Below are 7,441 nucleotides of genomic sequence, written 5' to 3'. Positions count from 1 at the left end.
AGTGGACGGATCCTGGGAGAGAGAGAGAGGAGTCAGTGGCCGGATCTGGGAGAGAGGAGAGAGAGAGAGTCAGTGGCCGGATCCTGGGGAGGAGAGAGAGAGTCAGTGGCCGGATCCTGGGGAGAGAGAGAGAGAGTCAGTGGCCGGATCCTGGGGAGAGAGAGAGAGAGTCAGTGGCCGGACCTGGGGAGAGAGAGAGAGAGTCAGTGGCCGGATCCTGGGGGAGGAGAGAGAGAGAGTCAGTGGCCGGATCCTGGGGAGAGAGAGAGAGAGTCAGTGGCCGGATCCTGGGGAGAGAGAGAGAGAGTCAGTGGCCGGATCCTGGGGAGAGAGAGAGAGAGAGTCAGTGGCCGGATCCTGGGGAGAGAGAGAGAGAGAGTCAGTGGCCGGATCCTGGGGAGAGAGAGAGAGAGTCAGTGGCCGGATCCTGGGGAGAGAGAGAGAGAGAGTCAGTGGCCGGATCCTGGGGAGAGAGAGAGAGTCAGTGGCCAGATCCTGGGGAGAGAGAGGGTCAGTGGCCGGATCCTGCTGGGGGGGGGGGAGGAAGAGAGAGTCAGTGGCCGGATCCTGGGGAGAGAGAGAGAGCGCGTCAGTGGCCGGATCCTGGGGAGAGAGAGGGTCAGTGGCCGGATCCTGCTGGGGGGGGGGGGGAAGAGAGAGTCAGTGGCCAGATCCTGGGGAGAGAGAGAGAGCGCGTCAGTGGCCGGATCCTGGGGAGAGAGAGGAGCGCGCGTCAGTGGCCGGATCCTGGGGAGAGAGAGAGCGTCAGTGGCTGGATCCTGGGGAGAGAGCGAGCGTCAGTGGCCGGATCCTGGGTAGAGAGAGAGAGCGTCAGTGGCCGGATCCTGGGTGAGAGAGAGAGCGCGTCAGTGGCGGATCCTGGGTAGAGAGAGAGAGCGCGTCAGTGGCCGGATCCTGGGTTAGAGAGAGAGAGAGCGTCAGTGCCGGATCCTGGGTAGAGAGAGAGCGTCAGTGGCCGGATCCTGGGTAGAGAGAGAGCGTCAGTGGCCGGATCCTGGGGGGGAGAGAGCGTCAGTGGCCGGATCCTGGGGAGAGAGAGCGTCAGTGGCCGGATCCTGGGGACAGAGAGAGCGTGTCAGTGGCCGGATCCTGGGGGGGGGGAGAGAGAGTCAGGGCCGGATCCTGGGAGAGAGAGAGAGAGAGTCAGTGGCCGGATCCTGGGGAGAGGGAGAGAGAGTCAGTGGCCGGATCCTTGGGATAGAGAGAGGGTCAGTGGCCGGATCCTGGGGAGAGAGAGAACGCGTCAGTGGCTGGATCCTGTGGGGAGCGAGAGAGTGCGTCAGTGGCCGGATCCTGGGGAGAGAGAGAGCGCGTCATTGGCCGGATCCTGGGGAGAGAGAGAGAGGAGAGAGTCAGTGCCGGATCCTGGGGGAGAGAGAGCGAGTCAATGGCTGAATCCTTGGGATAGAGAGGGGGTCAGTGGCCGGATCCAGGGGGGGGGGGGAGAGAGAGAGTCAGTGGCCGGATCCTTGGGATATAGAGAGTGTTAGTGGCCGGATCCTTGGGATATAGAGAGTGTTAGTGGCCGGATCCTTGGGATATAGAGAGTGTCAGTGGCCGGATCCTTGGGATATAGAGAGTGTCAGTGGCCGGATCCTTGGGATATAGAGAGTGTCAGTGGCCGGATCTTGGGATATAGAGAGTGTCAGTGGCCAGAGCAGGGGCTTGGGATGGAGAGTGGTGGTGACCGGAGCAGGGGTTTGGGGGAGAGAAAGGGGCAATGGCCGGCTCAGGGGAAGAGAGAGCAGCAGGGGCTGTGCAGGGGCTCGGGGGGAGAGATTGCAGAAGGTCTATGTGGTGGAGGGTAGGATAAGGAAGTGGTCTGCGATTATCGTTTGAATTCAAACGTTATCCACAAATTTGCACGATAATCGTTACGTGTAAACGCACCTATACTGAAAGCAAATCACTTATATCTCGGAATCTGCTTATCAGCGGCTGCCTTTTAACTCACTGCCGCTCCAGATGCCAGGAAAATCTGGATCCAGTCCTGGGAAACTGGAAGAAGTTTTCCAGGACTGGATCCAGCTGCTGGAGCGGCACAGAGTAAAAGGCAGCCGGCTAATGAGGTACGGTTTTGTGGCTCTCTGGTTGAGAACCTGCATGAACATTTTTGATAAAGTATTGTACATTACAGCACCATTGTGATGGGGAAAATGCATGTAAAGCATGTTACAGATGTAAAGTGTCACTCTTAGGGAAAACTTTAGACATGTCATAGAGATATGTGAAAGTTTTTATCGGGTGCGGGTCTGTATGTTCAGACATATACGCATTGTGAGAGTGTGCGGGGAGAGGACTGAGCTGCAACATGGTCCGCTATCCGCTCTGTGTCAGTAAAGAGTCGGGCTCCATACACTAACATTATGAGCCAAACTCATCACGTGACACAGCCGCGATCACTACGATTTGAACACCACATTTGTTTATCGTTAACCTGAAATTGTTCACCATATTACACAGAATGATAGGCGTTATTGCGATTGTTACTATGTTTTATTTCTTCTGATCCCAGCAAAACAATGAACAATGTGCAATTACACTAAACAAATGCGGAACTTGAGTGAACGAATGTGGAATTAGTGCGAACGATTAACCATAATTTTAGGTTCAGATCTAGATCAACGACACACGAACGATTTTCCAATCGTTGCCTGCAATTACACAGAACAATTATCGTTTATATTCGAATGATATAAGACGATTTTTTTGCACGATAATCGTCCCGTGTAATAGGGCCCTAATCCTCTGGGCTTGTGGACGACTCCTAATGGATATACAGTATATACAACCCTTTGTGCACGCAACTGTTTATAGCTCAGTAACCTCCACTGCAAGATCTAGAAGCCATTGCTCTATATGGTTTGAGATATTCCAGTGTTTGGTAACAAGATTAGGTGAGGAGGGTTGGAATCGCCCAAGTGCCCCCCCTTTCGCAAGCATCTGGCTGACAGACTTTCTTAAAACAGATGGTGTTCCCATGCTCACTTGATGTATATGACACATTTACACAACATGTGAATGGGTGATGGAAGGTAGCATGGGAATAGTATCAATCCAATCCAAGTATACGTTACTGTAAAAGTGGCATTGATGCTGCGAGTTTGATGCAGCATCAGACATGCTGTAAATGTACATGTGACACTGGCCTGAAAGGAAGGGGCATTGTAGGAAGGGGTCTGCACTGTTGCAAGGTCACCAGGAAGTGATTCGACCCATAGGGGAGAAGTACATTGCTAAAAACAACACACTAACACTACTTTTACATATAAATGGGAAATGTATGCATATTTAAAAAATTTTTTTCTTTTTCAGAACATCAGGACTAAGATCTGGTGCCCAAATGCTATGTGCCATAGAACAGGCTGACATGGAGAAAACCATAATTTCCAAGCGTGCTACAACAATAGGAACCATGGATGAAGAAGCTTGCTGTTTTATAAGATAACCGAAAATACCTTTTGTTGGGTTGTTTCATTCAAATAAAGATTTAGGAAGGACATTTAACATGGCTGGGGCTATTGCTTCACGAATGAGCTTTAGCTCTCTGAAGCGTAAACAGCCTAAAACCTTTACAGTCAGAATCATTACAATGGACGCCGAAATGGAATTCAACTGCGAGGTAAATGCAAACTGCATCATAAACTGCATCATATAGCGCTGTGCTAGAGGTTATTTTTGTTTAAAAAGCCATTCTTTACCTGGATTACTGTATTCGGCCATTATTCAGGCAGTGAACAGTGTCATGGAGGCAGGGCCTGCCGGGGTGATCGTTAGATCGTACGGGCAGCCATAGAAGATTGTTCATGTCGGCTGATCGTTGTCTTCTATTATACAAGGCGATTATCGGCCGAATAAAGCCGATAATCGTTTTGTGTAATAGGGCCTTCAGTAGATTTGCTGTAAAGGGAACACTTTACCTACAGTACTTTAGGCTACCTTTCTGCAAAAAAAAACAAAACAAAACATGACTATCCTTGGGTTGTGTGTGGTATTACAACTTGGTTATATTCACTTTGATGGAACTGCTGCAATACCATACTCAGTGATGACAGAAGTGTTACTGTTTCTGAAAGAAAGCGGCCTTGTATTTCTAATCCTGGGGGAAGCACATTGAACATTGTAAGGGGTGATGTAAATATGGCACTCAGAAATCATTGTGCTGTGATAATATGTCTGATATTTATGTAAATACAGATGAAGTCCTTTACATACACATCCAGGTAGTTTTTTTTCAGAATTCACTGTGTAAAAAGTCCAGTGGGTCAGACATTTACATAAAGTAACGCGACTGCCTCAAAATAGGAAAAATTGGGTTTTAGCAGATTGCAGATGCCAAATGCAGACACAAATTTCAGTCAGCAAAATATACTGACGCGTGTGAATGAGGCTTAATTTAAATTTACAGTACTAGCGAAGCGCTGCGCTAGGCTCTGCAGTCCTGCTTTTCAGTCGGCTGCCTTGAACTCCGTTCTACTCCTCTCAGGGTGGCTGGAAAAGCTGGATCTGATCCTGGGGGACTGGGAGACAGCATGGAGCAGCGTGGAGTTCAAAGGCAGCTGACTGCCAAGCCTAGGGAAGCCCTCGCTAGTACTGTGAATTTAAATTAGGCCTCATTCACATGACAGATATTTGTGCTGACTGAAGTTTGTGTCTGCATTTTGGCGTCTGCAATCTGCTAAAAAACCATCCGTAGTGCACATCCTTAGCATCCGTGGTTTTTTTTTTTTTTTTGGTACCCATAAATTGTACTATTGTTTTGAACTAGTTGTGTTCAGCATTTTTTGCAGATGGTTTGCGGATGGTGGAAGTTCTAATAGATTTCTATGGGTAAATGTGCTGCAATTGCGGTCCGCGCTACAACATGCATTTTTTTTTTTTTGTGACAAAACGCAAATGTGGAGACAAACAATGCGGATGTGTAAACAGACCTATTAGAAGCAATGTGATATTTATACTTTATGGGGTTGTTTTAATGAGCCTTATTCATTAGTTTATGTGGCATAACTATCTTTTATACAATAATATAGCACAGGACACACATTAAATCAATTAATAATTCATTATTACTCAAACATGATAAAAGAAAAGACCACAATCAAACAATGGTATGACAATTACAATAACATAATATATAAAGCAAGTATTAGAGTGCGTTCACACGTACAGGATCCGCAGCATATTTGATGGCTCACATTAGATACAAAGCAAATCTGCAACTTCAAATCTGTTGCAGAACGCACCCTTATACAAAGAATCACAAAGTGCTTACTTAATGTAATGTATTTACTAAATCTACTTTGTTATAGACCTTTGCCTCCCATGAAGCCATATATATACAGGGGACTATCAATCCTTCACCTAATGTACCAAGCCGGGTAGTCAAAACATACTGTACTCCAAAGTGTTTGAATCTTCCGACACTGTAATGAGAAGATTCAAACGCTTTCCCCAACCCCGACCTCATGTGTGTCGGGTGGGGAGTCCACTGCACTGCTTGTAAGTTCCATGTTATACGGACCATATTAATAAGTCTGTAAGTTCCATGTTATACAGACTGTGAGAATAAGCCCTAATACTGTGAGAACTTGCAGTGCCCACACAGGGAATCCGATGGAAGCCACTCCAATTCTTTATTGCTGCAATCGTGGATGAGTCATGTCCACAATCCTGCCCTGTCCTTGTTTTGGTACGTGATACCTATCCTTGGAGGCCAGTTTTTTTTCCTAAGAAGTGCCCTCTAGTATAAAAAACTAATAGAAATATGCCACCCACAGTTTTATATATGATTCTTTAGTAAAATGAAAACAATGGAAAGAAAATGGTGGTCATATTTTTGTAATGTATGTATGTTATGCCTTAGGTAAAGTGGAAAGGGAAGGATCTTTTTGACCTGGTATGTCGCACCTTGGGGCTTCGTGAAAACTGGTTCTTTGGTCTTCAGTACACAGTTAAGGACACCATAGCATGGTTGAAAATGGATAAGAAGGTAATGTAAAAACAGCAGTTTATATAACAATACAGTCGTACCTTGGTTTAAGAGCGTTTTGGTTTAAGAGCTCCCTGTACTCCCTGGTCTGCATAGCGGGGTCTAGAGCACTGTACTCTGACCCAGGAAGTCTCCCTCACCTTCTAAATTATGGCAGATCCACTTCAGGCTGGGGCTCACATCAGGGGATAGGACTGTCGAGGTAATCTCTCCATAGCTGTAACCCCTCTATCCTGGAAAGATGCGCACATATGTCCTGCTCATTCCTTCATACTCCCTGCAGTCTCTGTCAGCCTTGTGTTTCCCATCCTCTCCATTACTGTACAGTAACTTATAATATCACAGATTCTGCTGTTTCTGAATGTTTGTTTCATCTGTTTTACATGTTTTTCAGAATAATAAATCCATTTTTTTTGAGGTGTGGAACCAATTGTCTGCATTTTATGATTTCTTATGGGAAAAATTTGGTTTGGTTTATGAGTGGATTTGGATTAGAAGCACAGTCCCGGAACGAATTATGCTCGTACTCTTAATCCAAGGCACCACTGTATTGTAATTGTTTAAGGTCCTTGCGTAATTTCAATTATTTTTTTATATCCTAAAGGTATTGGATCATGATGTTCCGAAAGAAGAACCTGTCACCTTCCATTTTTTAGCCAAGTTTTTACCCAGAAAATGTTGAGGAAGAACTAGTACAGGAGATCACTCAGCATCTCTTTTTCCTGCAGGTGCAGCTTTTACTGTTATTCTTCATTTTTTATTTTTTTTTCCCCTTCGCATGTCTACTATTTTTCTGTATGTTCATAGTTATCACTCGCCAATTGTCTTATCTGTATTAAATAGGTTAAGAAGCAAATACTGGAAGAGAAAATATACTGTCCACCAGAAGCTTCCGTGCTGCTAGCATCATATGCTGTTCAAGCAAAAGTGAGTTTTCCTCAAAAGATAACTCAAAAGTGTTTCTCCTCCCTTGGATTTACTCATTTTTGCTTTTATCCCTTTGGATTTTAGTATGGTGATTATGATGCATCTGTCCACAAACGTGGATTCTTGGCAGAGGAGGAGCTGCTTCCTAAAAGGGTAAGCTAGATCTGTTTTTTTTTAGATTTCTCTGGATGCTTCAAACAGCAATATCCTTTAAAGCATACCTGTCACAGGGTTATAGGTGTTAAACGGAGTATGTGGTTTAATAGGGCTTCTCAGTCTGAGTTCACTTGCACACCACGGGGATAAGAGTCACAGTGCATGGAACTGTGCCGGGTTTTCACCTCTACTTACCTTTCAAACTGAGAAGCCTTATACAACCATGTATTTAGTTTAACCACCGTAAGCCCTGTGATAGGTCAGCTTTAAAGAGTCAATTCATTTTTGCTAAGGTAGCTATAGACTAGAAATTTTTCATGGCCAAAAGCAACCCTTTCATGATACTGT

At 45.8% G+C, this 7,441-nt stretch overlaps 1 pseudogene; it reads left to right on the top strand.

Annotated features, from left to right (window-relative positions):
• The first annotated feature begins 3,425 nt into the window (after positions 1 to 3,425).
• Positions 3,426 to 7,090, top strand: LOC138775874 (merlin-like; annotated as a pseudogene).
• Positions 7,091 to 7,441: the final 351 nt, after the last annotated feature.

Source organism: Dendropsophus ebraccatus, unplaced genomic scaffold (genome assembly GCF_027789765.1).
Source record: "Dendropsophus ebraccatus isolate aDenEbr1 unplaced genomic scaffold, aDenEbr1.pat pat_scaffold_2354_ctg1, whole genome shotgun sequence".
Taxonomy (NCBI): domain Eukaryota; kingdom Metazoa; phylum Chordata; class Amphibia; order Anura; family Hylidae; genus Dendropsophus; species Dendropsophus ebraccatus.
The sequence above is the reverse complement of the archived record's forward strand: the minus strand, read 5'-3'. Positions and strand labels throughout refer to the sequence as shown.